Below are 18,734 nucleotides of genomic sequence, written 5' to 3'. Positions count from 1 at the left end.
TTTCCATGTTTATAGAGATGGATGTCTAGATATTTCCATGTTTACAGAGATAGTGGTGTAGTTATTTCCAAGTTTATAGAGACAGCGTTGTAAATATTTCCATGTTTATACAGATAGCTGTGAAGATATTTCCTTGTTTATACAGATAGCGGTGTAGATATTTCCATGTTTATACAGATAGCAGTGTAGATATTTCCATGTTTATAGAGATTGTGGTGTAGATAATTTCAATTTTATACAGAGAGCAGTGTAGATATTTCCAAGTTCATACAGATAGCGGTGTAGATATTTCCACGTTTATAGAGATGGCGGTGTAGATATTTCCATGTTCATACAGATGGCGGTGTAGATATTTCCATGTTTATAGGGATGGCGGTGTAGATATTTTCATGTTTACACAGATGGCGGTGTAGATATTTCCATGTTTAAACAGATAGCGGTGTAGACATTTCCATGTTTACACAGATAGCGGTGTGGATATTTCCATGTTTATGCAGATAGCGGTGTAGATATTTCCATGTTTATACAGATAGCGGTGCGGATATTTCCATGTGTATACAGATAGTTGGGCAGATATTTCCATGTTTATACCGATAGCGGTGTAGATATTTCCATCTTAATACAGATGGCGGTGTAGATATGTCCATGTTTGTACAGTTGGCGGTGTAGATATTTCCATGTTCATACAGATGGCGGTGTAGATATTTCGAAGTTTATAGAGATAGCGCTGTAGTTATTTCCATATTTATAGAGAAATCTGTGTAGATATTTCCATGTATATTCAGATAGCTGTGTAGATATTTCCATGTATATTGAGATAGCAGTGTAGATATTTCCATGTTAATCCAGATGCCGGTGTACATATATCCATGTTCATACAGATGGCGGTGAAGATATTTCCATGTTCATACAGATGGTGGTGTAGATATTTCCATGTTCATACAAATGGCGGTGTAGATATTTCCATGTTCATAGAGATGGCGGTGTAGATAATTCCATGTTCATACAAATGGCGGTGTAGATATTTCCATGTTCATAGAGATGGCGGTGTAGATATTTCCATATTTATACAGATAGCAGTGTAGTTATTTCCATGTTTATAGGGATAGCAGTGTAGATATTTTCACTGATATACAGATAGTTGTGTAGATATTTGCATGTTCATACAGATAGCGGTGTAGATATTTACATGTTCATACAGATGGCGGTGTAGATATTTCCATGTTCTACAAATAGCGGTGTTGAGATTTCCATGTTCATACAGATAGCGGTGTAGATATTTCCATGTTCATACAGATAGCGGTGTAGATATTTCCATGGTTATACAGATAGTGGTGAAGTTGTATGCATGTTTACACAGATGGCGGTGAAGATATTTCCATGTTCATACAGATAGCGGTGTAGATATTTCCATGTTCATACAGATAGCGGTGTAGTTATTTCCATGTGTAAAGAGATAGCTGTGTAGATATTTCCATGTATATGCAGATAGCTGTGTAGATATTTCCATTTTCATGCAGATAGCGGTGTATGTATTTCCAACTTCAAACAGACAGCGGTGTAGATATTTCCATGTTCATACAGATAGCGGTGTAGATATTTCCATGTTTATACAGATAGCGGTGAAGTTGTATGCATGTTTACACAGATAGCGGTGTGGATATTTCCATGTTCATCCAGAGGGCTGTGTAGATATATCCATGTTAATACAGATAGCGGTGTAGATATTTCCATGTTCATACAGATAGCGGTGTAGAAATTTCCATGTTCATACAGATAGCGGTGTAGATATTTCCATGTTCATACAGATAGCGGTGCTGATATTTCCATGTTTATACAGATAGCAGTGTAGATATTTCCATGTTTATACAGATAGCGGTGTAGATATTTCCATGTTTATACAGATAGCGGTGTAGATATCTCCATCTTAATACAGATGGTGGTGTAGATATTTATATGTTCATACAGATTGCGGTGCAGATATTTCCATGTTAATACAGATGGCGGTGTGGATATTTCCATGTTCATACAGATAGTGGTGTAGTTATTTCCATGTGTAAAGATATAGCTGTGTAGATATTTCCATGTATATGCAGATAGCAGTGTAGATATTTCCATTTTCATGCAGATAGCAGTGTAGATATTTCCATGTTCAAACAGATAGCGGTGTAGATATTTCCATGTTCATACAGATAGCGGTGTAGATATTTCCATGTTCATACAGATAGCGGTGTAGATATTTCTATGTTTATACAGATAGCGGTGAAGATGTATGCATGTTTACACAGATAGCGGTGTAGATATTTCCATGTTCATACAGATAGTGGTGTAGATATTTCCATGTTCCTCCAGATGGCTGTGTAGATATATCCATGTTCATACAGATAGTGGTGTAGATATTTCCATGTTCATACAGATAGCGGTGCTGATATTTCCATGTTTATACAGGCAGCGGTGTAGCTATTTCCATGTTCATACAGATGGCGGTGTAGATATTTCCATGTTCATACAGTTAGCGGTGTAGATATTTCCATGTTCGTACAGATGGCGGTGTAGATATTTACATGTTCATACAGAAGACGGTGTAGATATTTCCATGTTTATAGGGATGGCGGTGTAGATATTTTCATATTTGCACACAAGGCGGTGTAGATATTTCCATGTTTACACGGATAGCGGTGTAGACATTTCCATGTTTACACAGATAGCGGTGCGGATATTTCCAGGTTTATGCAGATAGCTGTGTAGATATTTCCATGTTTATACAGATAGTGGTGCGGATATTTCTATGTTTATTCAGATAGCGGTGCGGATATTTCCATGTTTATACAGATAGTTGGGCAGATATTTCCAAGTTTATACAGATAGCGGTGTAGATATATCCATCTTAATACAGATGGCGGTGTAGATATGTCCATGTTCGTACAGATGGCGGTGTAGATATTTCCATGTTCATACAGATGGCGGTGTAGATATTTCGAAGTTTATAGAGATAGCGCTGTAGTTATTTCCATATTTATAGAGAAATCAGTGTAGATATTTCCATCTATATTCAGATAGCTGTGTAGATATTTCCATGTTGATGCAGATAGCGGTGTAGATATTTCCATGTTCATCCAGATGCCGGTGTAGATATATCCATGTTCATGTAGATGGCGGTGAAGATATTTCCATGTTCATACAGATGGCGGTGTAGGTATTTCCATGTTCATACAAATGGCGGTGTAGATATTTCCATGTTCATTGAGATGGCGGTGTAGATATTTCCAGGTTCATACAAATGGCGGTGTAGATATTTCCATGTTCATAGAGATGGCGGTGTAGATATTTCCATGTTTATACAGATAGCAGTGTAGTTATTTCCATGTTTATAGAGATACCAGTGTGGATATTTCCATTGATATACAGATAGCTGTGTAGATATTTGCATGTTCATACAGATAGCGGTGTAGATATTTACATGTTCATACAGATGGCGGTGTAGATATTTCCATGTTCTACAGATAGCGGTGTTGAGATTTCCATGTTCATACAGATAGCGGTGTAGATATTTCCATGTTCATACAGATAGCGGTGTAGATATTTCCATGGTTATACAGATAGCGGTGAAGTTGTATGCATGTTTACACAGATGGCGGTGAAGATATTTCCATGTTCATACAGATAGCGGTGTAGATATTTCCATGTTCATACAGATAGCGGTGTAGTTATTTCCATGTGTAAAGAGATAGCTGTGTAGATATTTCCATGTATATGCAGATAGCTGTGTAGATATTTCCATTTTCATGCAGATAGCGGTGTATGTATTTCCATCTTCAAACAGATAGCGGTGTAGATATTTCCATGTTCATACAGATAGCGGTGTAGATATTTCCATGTTTATACAGATAGTGGTGAAGATGTATGCATGTTTACACTGATAGCGGTGTGGATATTTCCATGTTCATCCAGAGGGCTGTGTAGATATATCCATGTTCATACAGATAGCGGTGTAGATATTTCCATGTTCATACAGATAGCGCTGTAGATATTTCCATGTTCATACAGATAGCGTTGTAGATATTTCCATGTTCATACAGATAGCGGTGCTGATATTTCCATGTTTATACAGATAGCGGTGTAGATATTTCCATGTTTATACAGATAGCGGTGTAGATATTTCCATGTTTATACATATAGCGGTGTAGATATCTCCATCTTAATACAGATGGTGGTGTAGATATTTATATGTTCATACAGATTGCGGTGCAGATATTTCCATGTTCATACAGATGGCGGTGTGGATATTTCCATGTTCATACAGATAGTGGTGTAGTTATTTCCATGTGTAAAGATATAGCTGTGTAGATATTTCCATGTATATGCAGATAGCAGTGTAGATATTTCCATTTTCATGCAGATAGCAGTGTAGATATTTCCATGTTCAAACAGATAGCGGTGTAGATATTTCCATGTTCATACAGATAGCGGTGTAGATATTTCCATGTTCATACAGATAGCGGTGTAGATATTTCCATGTTTATACAGATAGCGGTGAAGATGTATGCATGTTTACACAGATAGCGGTGTAGATATTTCCATGTTCATACAGATAGTGGTGTAGATATTTCCATGTTCCTCCAGATGGCTGTGTAGATATATCCATGTTCATACAGATAGTGGTGTAGATATTTCCATGTTCATACAGATAGCGGTGCTGATATTTCCATGTTTATACAGGCAGCGGTGTAGCTATTTCCATGTTACTACAGATAGTGGTGTAGATATTTCCATGTTCATACGGATAGCGGTGCTGATATTTCCATGTTTATACAGGCAGCGGTGTAGATATTTCCATGTTTATACAGATAGTGGTTTAGATATTTCCTTCTTAATACAGATGGCGGTGTATTTATATGTTCATACAGATGGCGGTGTAGATATTTCCATGTTTATACAGATAGCAGTGTAGATATCTCCATCTTAATACAGATGGCGGTGTAGATAGTTATATGTTCATACAGATGGCGGTGCAGATATTTCCATGTTCATACAGATGGCGGTGTAGTTATTTCCATGTTCATACAGATAGTGGTGTAGTTATTTCCATGTGTAAAGAGATAGCTGTGTAGATATTTAGATGTATATGCAGATAGCAGTGTAGATATTTCCATTTTCATGCAGATAGCGGTGTAGATATTTCCATGTCCAAACAGATAGCTGTGTAGGTATTTCCATGTTCATACAGATAGCGGTGTAGATATTTCCATGTTCATACCGATAGCGGTCCAGATATTTCCATGTTTATATAGATAGTGGTGAAGATGTTTGCATGTTTACACAGATAGCGGTGTAGATATTTCCATGTTCATCCAGATGGCTGTGTAGATATATCCATGTTCATACAGATAGCGGTGTAGATATATCCATGTTCATACAGATAGCGGAGTAGATATTTCCATGTTCATTCAGATAGTGGTGTAGATATTTCCATGTTCATACAGATAGCGGTGTAGATATTTCCATGTTCGTACAGATAGCGGTGTAGATATTTCCATGTTCCTCCAGATGGCTGTGTAGATATATCCATGTTCATACAGATAGTGGTGTAGATATTTCCATGTTCATACAGATAGCGGTGCTGATATTTCCATGTTTATACAGGCAGCGGTGTAGCTATTTCCATGTTCATACAGATGGCGGTGTAGATATTTCCATGTTCATACAGTTAGCGGTGTAGATATTTCCATGTTCGTACAGATGGCGGTGTAGATATTTACATGTTCATACAGAAGACGGTGTAGATATTTCCATGTTTATAGGGATGGCGGTGTAGATATTTTCATATTTGCACACAAGGCGGTGTAGATATTTCCATGTTTACACGGATAGCGGTGTAGACATTTCCATGTTTACACAGATAGCGGTGCGGATATTTCCAGGTTTATGCAGATAGCTGTGTAGATATTTCCATGTTTATACAGATAGTGGTGCGGATATTTCTATGTTTATTCAGATAGCGGTGCGGATATTTCCATGTTTATACAGATAGTTGGGCAGATATTTCCAAGTTTATACAGATAGCGGTGTAGATATATCCATCTTAATACAGATGGCGGTGTAGATATGTCCATGTTCGTACAGATGGCGGTGTAGATATTTCCATGTTCATACAGATGGCGGTGTAGATATTTCGAAGTTTATAGAGATAGCGCTGTAGTTATTTCCATATTTATAGAGAAATCAGTGTAGATATTTCCATCTATATTCAGATAGCTGTGTAGATATTTCCATGTTCATGCAGATAGCGGTGTAGATATTTCCATGTTCATCCAGATGCCGGTGTAGATATATCCATGTTCATGTAGATGGCGGTGAAGATATTTCCATGTTCATACAGATGGCGGTGTAGGTATTTCCATGTTCATACAAATGGCGGTGTAGATATTTCCATGTTCATTGAGATGGCGGTGTAGATATTTCCAGGTTCATACAAATGGCGGTGTAGATATTTCCATGTTCATAGAGATGGCGGTGTAGATATTTCCATGTTTATACAGATAGCAGTGTAGTTATTTCCATGTTTATAGAGATACCAGTGTGGATATTTCCATTGATATACAGATAGCTGTGTAGATATTTGCATGTTCATACAGATAGCGGTGTAGATATTTACATGTTCATACAGATGGCGGTGTAGATATTTCCATGTTCTACAGATAGCGGTGTTGAGATTTCCATGTTCATACAGATAGCGGTGTAGATATTTCCATGTTCATACAGATAGCGGTGTAGATATTTCCATGGTTATACAGATAGCGGTGAAGTTGTATGCATGTTTACACAGATGGCGGTGAAGATATTTCCATGTTCATACAGATAGCGGTGTAGATATTTCCATGTTCATACAGATAGCGGTGTAGTTATTTCCATGTGTAAAGAGATAGCTGTGTAGATATTTCCATGTATATGCAGATAGCTGTGTAGATATTTCCATTTTCATGCAGATAGCGGTGTATGTATTTCCATCTTCAAACAGATAGCGGTGTAGATATTTCCATGTTCATACAGATAGCGGTGTAGATATTTCCATGTTTATACAGATAGTGGTGAAGATGTATGCATGTTTACACTGATAGCGGTGTGGATATTTCCATGTTCATCCAGAGGGCTGTGTAGATATATCCATGTTCATACAGATAGCGGTGTAGATATTTCCATGTTCATACAGATAGCGCTGTAGATATTTCCATGTTCATACAGATAGCGGTGTAGATATTTCCATGTTCATACAGATAGCGGTGCTGATATTTCCATGTTTATACAGATAGCGGTGTAGATATTTCCATGTTTATACAGATAGCGGTGTAGATATTTCCATGTTTATACATATAGCGGTGTAGATATCTCCATCTTAATACAGATGGTGGTGTAGATATTTATATGTTCATACAGATTGCGGTGCAGATATTTCCATGTTCATACAGATGGCGGTGTGGATATTTCCATGTTCATACAGATAGTGGTGTAGTTATTTCCATGTGTAAAGATATAGCTGTGTAGATATTTCCATGTATATGCAGATAGCAGTGTAGATATTTCCATTTTCATGCAGATAGCAGTGTAGATATTTCCATGTTCAAACAGATAGCGGTGTAGATATTTCCATGTTCATACAGATAGCGGTGTAGATATTTCCATGTTCATACAGATAGCGGTGTAGATATTTCCATGTTTATACAGATAGCGGTGAAGATGTATGCATGTTTACACAGATAGCGGTGTAGATATTTCCATGTTCATACAGATAGTGGTGTAGATATTTCCATGTTCCTCCAGATGGCTGTGTAGATATATCCATGTTCATACAGATAGTGGTGTAGATATTTCCATGTTCATACAGATAGCGGTGCTGATATTTCCATGTTTATACAGGCAGCGGTGTAGCTATTTCCATGTTACTACAGATAGTGGTGTAGATATTTCCATGTTCATACGGATAGCGGTGCTGATATTTCCATGTTTATACAGGCAGCGGTGTAGATATTTCCATGTTTATACAGATAGTGGTTTAGATATTTCCTTCTTAATACAGATGGCGGTGTATTTATATGTTCATACAGATGGCGGTGTAGATATTTCCATGTTTATACAGATAGCAGTGTAGATATCTCCATCTTAATACAGATGGCGGTGTAGATAGTTATATGTTCATACAGATGGCGGTGCAGATATTTCCATGTTCATACAGATGGCGGTGTAGTTATTTCCATGTTCATACAGATAGTGGTGTAGTTATTTCCATGTGTAAAGAGATAGCTGTGTAGATATTTAGATGTATATGCAGATAGCAGTGTAGATATTTCCATTTTCATGCAGATAGCGGTGTAGATATTTCCATGTCCAAACAGATAGCTGTGTAGGTATTTCCATGTTCATACAGATAGCGGTGTAGATATTTCCATGTTCATACCGATAGCGGTCCAGATATTTCCATGTTTATATAGATAGTGGTGAAGATGTTTGCATGTTTACACAGATAGCGGTGTAGATATTTCCATGTTCATCCAGATGGCTGTGTAGATATATCCATGTTCATACAGATAGCGGTGTAGATATTTCCATGTTCATACAGATAGCGGTGTAGATATTTCCATGTTCATCCAGATGGCTGTGAAGAAATATCCATGTTCATACAGATAGCGGAGTAGATATTTCCATGTTCATTCAGATAGTGGTGTAGATATTTCCATGTTCATACAGATAGCGGTGTAGCTATTTCCATGTTCATACAGATAGCGGTGTAGATATTTCCATGTTCGTACAGATAGCGGTGTAGATATTTCCATGTTCCTCCAGATGGCTGTGTAGATATATCCATGTTCATACAGATAGTGGTGTAGATATTTCCATGTTCATACAGATAGCGGTGCTGATATTTCCATGTTTATACAGGCAGCGGTGTAGCTATTTCCATGTTCATACAGATGGCGGTGTAGATATTTCCATGTTCATACAGTTAGCGGTGTAGATATTTCCATGTTCGTACAGATGGCGGTGTAGATATTTACATGTTCATACAGAAGACGGTGTAGATATTTCCATGTTTATAGGGATGGCGGTGTAGATATTTTCATATTTGCACACAAGGCGGTGTAGATATTTCCATGTTTACACGGATAGCGGTGTAGACATTTCCATGTTTACACAGATAGCGGTGCGGATATTTCCAGGTTTATGCAGATAGCTGTGTAGATATTTCCATGTTTATACAGATAGTGGTGCGGATATTTCTATGTTTATTCAGATAGCGGTGCGGATATTTCCATGTTTATACAGATAGTTGGGCAGATATTTCCAAGTTTATACAGATAGCGGTGTAGATATATCCATCTTAATACAGATGGCGGTGTAGATATGTCCATGTTCGTACAGATGGCGGTGTAGATATTTCCATGTTCATACAGATGGCGGTGTAGATATTTCAAAGTTTATAGAGATAGCGCTGTAGTTATTTCCATATTTATAGAGAAATCAGTGTAGATATTTCCATCTATATTCAGATAGCTGTGTAGATATTTCCATGTTGATGCAGATAGCGGTGTAGATATTTCCATGTTCATCCAGATGCCGGTGTAGATATATCCATGTTCATGTAGATGGCGGTGAAGATATTTCCATGTTCATACAGATGGCGGTGTAGGTATTTCCATGTTCATACAAATGGCGGTGTAGATATTTCCATGTTCATTGAGATGGCGGTGTAGATATTTCCAGGTTCATACAAATGGCGGTGTAGATATTTCCATGTTCATAGAGATGGCGGTGTAGATATTTCCATGTTTATACAGATAGCAGTGTAGTTATTTCCATGTTTATAGAGATACCAGTGTGGATATTTCCATTGATATACAGATAGCTGTGTAGATATTTGCATGTTCATACAGATAGCGGTGTAGATATTTACATGTTCATACAGATGGCGGTGTAGATATTTCCATGTTCTACAGATAGCGGTGTTGAGATTTCCATGTTCATACAGATAGCGGTGTAGATATTTCCATGTTCATACAGATAGCGGTGTAGATATTTCCATGGTTATACAGATAGCGGTGAAGTTGTATGCATGTTTACACAGATGGCGGTGAAGATATTTCCATGTTCATACAGATAGCGGTGTAGATATTTCCATGTTCATACAGATAGCGGTGTAGTTATTTCCATGTGTAAAGAGATAGCTGTGTAGATATTTCCATGTATATGCAGATAGCTGTGTAGATATTTCCATTTTCATGCAGATAGCGGTGTATGTATTTCCATCTTCAAACAGATAGCGGTGTAGATATTTCCATGTTCATACAGATAGCGGTGTAGATATTTCCATGTTTATACAGATAGTGGTGAAGATGTATGCATGTTTACACTGATAGCGGTGTGGATATTTCCATGTTCATCCAGAGGGCTGTGTAGATATATCCATGTTCATACAGATAGCGGTGTAGATATTTCCATGTTCATACAGATAGCGCTGTAGATATTTCCATGTTCATACAGATAGCGGTGTAGATATTTCCATGTTCATACAGATAGCGGTGCTGATATTTCCATGTTTATACAGATAGCGGTGTAGATATTTCCATGTTTATACAGATAGCGGTGTAGATATTTCCATGTTTATACATATAGCGGTGTAGATATCTCCATCTTAATACAGATGGTGGTGTAGATATTTATATGTTCATACAGATTGCGGTGCAGATATTTCCATGTTCATACAGATGGCGGTGTGGATATTTCCATGTTCATACAGATAGTGGTGTAGTTATTTCCATGTGTAAAGATATAGCTGTGTAGATATTTCCATGTATATGCAGATAGCAGTGTAGATATTTCCATTTTCATGCAGATAGCAGTGTAGATATTTCCATGTTCAAACAGATAGCGGTGTAGATATTTCCATGTTCATACAGATAGCGGTGTAGATATTTCCATGTTCATACAGATAGCGGTGTAGATATTTCCATGTTTATACAGATAGCGGTGAAGATGTATGCATGTTTACACAGATAGCGGTGTAGATATTTCCATGTTCATACAGATAGTGGTGTAGATATTTCCATGTTCCTCCAGATGGCTGTGTAGATATATCCATGTTCATACAGATAGTGGTGTAGATATTTCCATGTTCATACAGATAGCGGTGCTGATATTTCCATGTTTATACAGGCAGCGGTGTAGCTATTTCCATGTTACTACAGATAGTGGTGTAGATATTTCCATGTTCATACGGATAGCGGTGCTGATATTTCCATGTTTATACAGGCAGCGGTGTAGATATTTCCATGTTTATACAGATAGTGGTTTAGATATTTCCTTCTTAATACAGATGGCGGTGTATTTATATGTTCATACAGATGGCGGTGTAGATATTTCCATGTTTATACAGATAGCAGTGTAGATATCTCCATCTTAATACAGATGGCGGTGTAGATAGTTATATGTTCATACAGATGGCGGTGCAGATATTTCCATGTTCATACAGATGGCGGTGTAGTTATTTCCATGTTCATACAGATAGTGGTGTAGTTATTTCCATGTGTAAAGAGATAGCTGTGTAGATATTTAGATGTATATGCAGATAGCAGTGTAGATATTTCCATTTTCATGCAGATAGCGGTGTAGATATTTCCATGTCCAAACAGATAGCTGTGTAGGTATTTCCATGTTCATACAGATAGCGGTGTAGATATTTCCATGTTCATACCGATAGCGGTCCAGATATTTCCATGTTTATATAGATAGTGGTGAAGATGTTTGCATGTTTACACAGATAGCGGTGTAGATATTTCCATGTTCATCCAGATGGCTGTGTAGATATATCCATGTTCATACAGATAGCGGTGTAGATATTTCCATGTTCATACAGATAGCGGTGTAGATATTTCCATGTTCATCCAGATGGCTGTGAAGAAATATCCATGTTCATACAGATAGCGGAGTAGATATTTCCATGTTCATTCAGATAGTGGTGTAGATATTTCCATGTTCATACAGATAGCGGTGTAGCTATTTCCATGTTCATACAGATAGCGGTGTAGATATTTCCATGTTCGTACAGATAGCGTTGTAGATATTTCCATGTTCCTCCAGATGGCTGTGTAGATATATCCATGTTCATACAGATGGAGGTGTAGATATCTCCATGTTCCTAGAAATAGCGGTGCTGATATTTCCATGTTTATACAGGTAGCGGTGTAGAAATTTCCATGTTTATCCAGATAGCGGTGTAGATATTTCCAGGTTTATACAGATAGCGGTGTAGATATCTTCATCTTAATACAGATGGCGGTGTAGATGTTTATATGTTCATACAGATGGCGGTGTAGATATTTCCATGTTCATCCAGATGGCTCTGTAGATATATCCATGTTCGTACAGATGGCGGTGAAGATATTTCCCTGTTCATACAGATAGCGGTGTAGATATTTCCATGTTCATACAGATAGCGGTGTAGATATTTCCATGTTCATACAGATAGCGGTGTAGCTATTTCCATGTTCATACAGATAGCGGTGTAGATATTTCCATGTTCCTCCAGATGGCTGTGTAGATATATCCATGTTCATACAGATGGCGGTGTAGATATCTCCATGTTCATACAGATAGAGGGGCTGATATTTCCATGTTCATACAGATAGCAGTGCTGATATTTCCATGTTTATACAGATAGCGGTGTAGATATTTCCATGTTTATTCAGATAGCGGTGTAGATATCTCCATCTTAATACAGATGGCAGTGTAGATATTTATATGTTCATACAGATGGCGGTGCAGATATTTCCATGTTCATACAGATGGCGGTGTAGATATTTCCATGTTCATACAGATAGCGGTGTAGTTATTTACATGTGAAAAGAGATAGCTGTGTAGATATTTCCATGTATATGCAGATAGCTGTGTAGATATTTCCATTTTCATGCAGATAGCTGTGTAGATATTTCCATTTTCATGCAGATAGCGGTGTATATATTTCCATCTTCAAACAGATAGCGGTGTAGATATTTCCATGTTCATACAGATAGCGGTGTAGATATTCCCATGTTTATACAGATAGCGGTGAAGATGTATGCATGTTTACACAGATAGCGGAGTGGATATTTCCATGTTCATCCAGAGGGCTGTGTAGAAATATCCATGTTCATCCACATGGCTGTGTAGATATATCCATGTTCATACAGATGGCGGTGAAGGTATTTCCATGTTCATTCAGATAGCGGTGTAGATATTTCCATGTTTATACAGATAGCGGTGTAGATATTTCCATGTTCAAACAGATAGCGGTGTAGATATTTCCATGTTTATACAGATAGCGGTTAAGATGTATGCATGTTTACACAGATAGCGGTGTAGATATTTCCATGTTCATACAGATGGCTGTGTAGATATATCCATGTTCATACAGATAGCGGTGTAGATATTTCCATGTTCATACAGATAGCGGTGCTGATATTTCCATGTTTATATGGGTAGCGGTGTAGATATTTCCATGTTTATACAGATAGCGGTGTAGATATTTCCAGGTTTATACAGATAGCGGTGTAGGTATCTCCATCTTAATACAGATGGCGGTGCAGATATTTCCATGTTCATCCAGATGGCTGTGTAGATATATCCATGTTCACACAGATGGCGGTGAAGATATTTCCATGTTCATACAGATAGCGGTGTAGTTATTTCCACGTGTAAAGAGATAGCTGTGTAGATATTTCCATGTATATGCAGATAACTGTGTAGATATTTCCATTTTCATGCAGATAGCGGTGTAGATATTTCCATGTTCAAACAGATAGCGGTGTAGATATTTCCATGTTCATACAGATAGCGGTGTAGATATTTCCATGTTTATACAGATAGCGGTGAAGATGTATGCATGTTTACACAGATAGCGGTGTATATATTTCCATGTTCATACAGATAGCTGTGTAGATATTTCAATGTTCATCCAGATGGCTGTGTAGATATATCCATGTTCATACAGATGGCGGTGAAGATTTTTCCATGTTTATAGAGATAGCGGTGTAGATATTTCCATGTTCATACAGATAGCGGTGTAGATATTTCCATGTTCATACAGATAGCGGTGTAGCTATTTCCATGTTCATACAGATAGCGGTGCAGATATTTCCATGATCATCCAGATGGCTGTGTAGATATATCCATGTTCACACAGATGGCGGTGAAGATATTTCCATGTTCATACAGATAGCGGTGTAGATATTTCCATGTTCACACAGATAGCAGTGTAGGTATTTCCATGTTCATACAGATAGAGGGGCTGATATTTCCATGTTCATACAGATAGCGGTGTTGATATTTCCATGTTTATACAGGTAGCGGTGTAGATATTTCCGTATTAATACAGATAGTGGTGTAGATATTTCCATGTTTATACAGATAGCGGTTTAGATATTTCCATGTTTATAAAGATGGCGGTGTAGATATCTACATCTTAATACAGATCGCCGTGTAGATATTTATATGTTCATACAGATGGCGGTGCAGATATTTCCGTGTTCATACAGATGGCGGTGTAGGTATTTCCATGTTCATACAGATAGCGGTGTAGTTATTTCCACGTGTAAAGAGATAGCTGTGTAGATATTTCCATGTATATGCAGATAGCTGTGTAGATATTTCCATTTTCATGCAGATAGCGGTGTAGATATTTCCATGTTCAAATAGCGGTGTAGATATTTCCATGTTCATACAGATAGCGGTGTAGATATTTCCATGTTTATACAGATTGCGGTGAAGATGTATGCATATTTACACAGAGAGCGGTGTAGATATTTCCATGTTCATACAGATAGCGGTGTAGATGTTTCCGTGTTCATCCAGATGGCTGTGTAGATATTTCCATGTTCATACAGATAGTGGTGTAGCTATTTTCATGTTCATGGAGATAGCGGTGTAGATATTTCAAAGTTCATAAAGATAGCGGTGCTGATATTTCCATGTTTATACAGGTAGCGGTGTAGATATTTCCATGTTTATACAGATTGCGGTGTAGATATTTCCATGTTTATACAGATAGCGGTGTAGATATCTCCATCTTAATATAGATGGCGGTGTAGATATTTATATGTTCATACAGATGGCGGTGCAGATATTTCCATGTTCATACAGATGGCGGTGTAGATATTTGTATGTTTATAGAGATAGCGCTGTAGTTATTTCCATGTGTAAAGAGATATCTTTGTAGATATTTCCATGTATATGCAGATCGCTGTGTAGAGATTTCCATTTTCATGCAGATAGCGGTGTAGATATTTCCATGTTCAAACAGATAGCGGTGTAGATATTTCCATGTTCATACAGATAGTAGTGTAGATATTTCCATGTTTATATAGATAGCGGTGAAGATGTATGCATGTTTACACAGATAGCGTTGTAGATATTTCCATCTTCATACAGATAGCGGTGTAGATATTTCCATGTTCATCCAGATGGCTGTGTAGATATATCCTTTTCATACAGATGGCGGTGAAGATATTTCCATGTTCATACAGATAGCGGTGTAGTTATTTCCACGTGTAAAGAGATAGCTGTGTAGATATTTCCATGTACATGCAGATAGCAGTGTAGATATTTCCATTTTCATGCAGATAGCGGTTTAGGTATTTCCATGTTCAAACAGATAGCGGTGTAGATATTTCCATGTTCATACAGATAGCGGTGTAGATATTTCCATGGTTATACAGATAGCGGTGAAGGTGTATGCATGTTTACACAGATGGTGGTGAAGATATTTCCATGTTCATACAGATAGCGGTGTAGATATTTCCATGTTCATACAGATAGCGGTGTAGATATTTCCATGTTCGTACAGATGGCTGTGTAGATATATCCATGTTCATACAGATGGCGGTGTAGATATTTCCATGTTCATACAGATAGCGGTGTAGATATATCCATGTTCATACAGATAGCGGTGTAGATATTTCCATGTTCATACCGATAGCGGTGCTGATATTTCCATGTTTATACAGGTAGCGGTGTAGACATTTCCATGTTTATACAGATACCGGTGTAGATATTTCCATGTTTATACAGATATCGGTGTAGATATTTCCATCTTTATACAGATAGCGGTGTAGATATCTCCTTCTTAATACAGATGGCTTTGTAGATATTTATATGTTCATACAGATGGCGGTGCAGATATTTCCATGTCCATACAGATGGCGGTGTAGATATTTCCATGTTTATAGAGATAGCGGTGTAGTTATTTCCATGTGTAAAGAGATAGCTCTGTAGATATTTTCATGTACAGGCAGATAGCTGTGTAGATATTTCCATTTTCATGCAGACAGCGGTGTAGATATTTCCATGTTCATATAGATATCGGTGCTGATATTTCCATGTTTATACAGGTAGTGGTGTAGATATTTCCATGTATATACAGATAGCGGTGTAGATATTTCCATGTTTATACAGATAGCGGTGTAGATATTTCCATGTTTATACAGATAGCAGTGTAGATATCTCTATCTTAATTCAGATGGCGGTGTAGATATTTATATTTTCATACAGATGGCGGTGCAGATATTTCCATGTTCATACAGATGGCGGTGTAGTTATTTCCATGTTCATACAGATAACGGTGTAGTTATTTCCATGTGTAAAGAGATAGCTGTGTCGATATTTAAATGTATATGCAGATAGCAGTGTAGATATTTCCATTTTCATGTAGATAGCAGTGTAGATATCTCCATCTTAATATAGATGGCGGTGTAGATATTTATATGTTCATACAGATGGCATTGCAGATATTTCCATGTTCATACAGATGGCGGTGTAGATATTTGTATGTTTATAGATATAGCGCTGTAGTTATTTCCATGTGTAAAGAGATAGCTTTGTAGATATTTCCATGTATATGCAGATCGCTGTGTAGATATTTCCATTTTCATGCAGATAGCGGTGTAGATATTTCCATGTTCAAACAGATAGCGGTGTAAATATTTTCATTTTCATACAGATAGCAGTGTAGATATTTCCATGTTTAGACAGATAGCGGTGAAGATGTATGCATGTTTACACAGATAGCGGTGTAGATATTTCCATCTTCATACAGATAGCGGTGTAGATATTTCCATGTTCATCCAGATGGCTGTGTAGATATATCCATGTTCATACAGATGGCGGTGAAGATATTTCCATGTTCATACAGATGGCGGTGTAGTTATTTCCATGTGTAAAGAGATAGCTGTGGATATTTCCATGTATATGCAGATAGCTGTGTAGATATTTCCATTTTCATGCAGATAGCGGTTTAGATATTTCCATGTTCCAACAGATAGCGGTGTAGATATTTCCATGTTCATACAGATAGCGGTGTAGATGTTTCCATGTTTATACAGATAGCGGTGAAGGTGTATGCATGTTTACAAAGATAGCGGTGTAGATATTCCCATGTTCATACAGATCACGGTGTAGATTTTTCCATGTTCATCCAGATGGATGTGTAGACATATCCATGTTCATACAGATGGCGGTGAAGATATTTCCATGTTCATACAGATAGCGGTGTAGATATTTCCATGTTCATACAGATAGCGGTGTAGTTATTTCCATGTTCATACAGATGGCTGTGAAAATATATCCATGTTCATACAGATGGCGTTTAAGATATTTCCATGTTCATACAGATAGCGGTGTAGCTATTTCCATGTTCATACAGAGAGCGGTGCTGATATTTCCATGTTTATACAGGTAGCGGTGTAGATATTTCCATGTTTATACTGATAGCGGTGTAGATATTTCCATGTTTATACAGATAGCGGTGTAAATATTTCCATGTTTATACAGATAGCGGTGTAGATATCTCCTTCTTAATGCAGATGGCGGTGTATATATTTATATGTTCATACAGATGGCGGTGCAGATATTTCCATGTTCATAGTGATGGTGGTGTAGATATTTCCATGTTTATAGAGATAGCGGTGTAGTTATTTCCATGTGTAAAGAGATAGCTGCGTGGATATTTCCATGTATATGCAGATACCTGTGTAGATATTTCCATTTTCATGCAGATAGCGGTGTAGATATTTCCATGTTCATGCAGATAGCGGTGCTGATATTTCCATGTTTATACAGGTAGCGGTGTAGATATTTCCATGTTTATACAGATTGCGGTGTAGATATTTCCATGTTTATACAGATAGTGGTGTAGATATTTCCAAGTTTATACAGATAGCGGTGTAGATATCTCCATCTTAATATAGATTGCGGTGTAGATATTTATATGTTCATACAGATGGCGGTGCAGATATTTCCATGTTCATACAGATGGCGGTGTAGATATTTGTATGTTTATAGAGATAGCGCTGTAGTTATTTCCATGTGTAAAGAGATAGCTTTGTAGATATTTCCATGTATATGCAGATCGCTGTGTAGATATTTCCATTTTCATGCAGATAGCGGTGTAGATATTTCCATGTTCAGATAGCGGTGTAGATATTTCCATGTTCATACAGATAGCAGTGTAGATATTTCCATGTTTATATAGATAGCGGTGAAGATGTATGCATGTTTACACAGATAGTGTTGTAGATATTTCCATCTTCATACAGATAGCGGTGTAGATATTTCCATGTTCATCCAGATGGCTGTGTAGATATATCCATGTTCATACAGATGGCGGTGAAGATATTTCCATGTTCATACAGATAGCGGTGTAGTTATTTCCACGT

The sequence above is a fragment of the Gorilla gorilla genome, chromosome 10 (assembly GCF_029281585.2).
Source record: "Gorilla gorilla gorilla isolate KB3781 chromosome 10, NHGRI_mGorGor1-v2.1_pri, whole genome shotgun sequence".
Classification (NCBI taxonomy): domain Eukaryota; kingdom Metazoa; phylum Chordata; class Mammalia; order Primates; family Hominidae; genus Gorilla; species Gorilla gorilla.
This window is presented reverse-complemented; position numbering follows the sequence as displayed.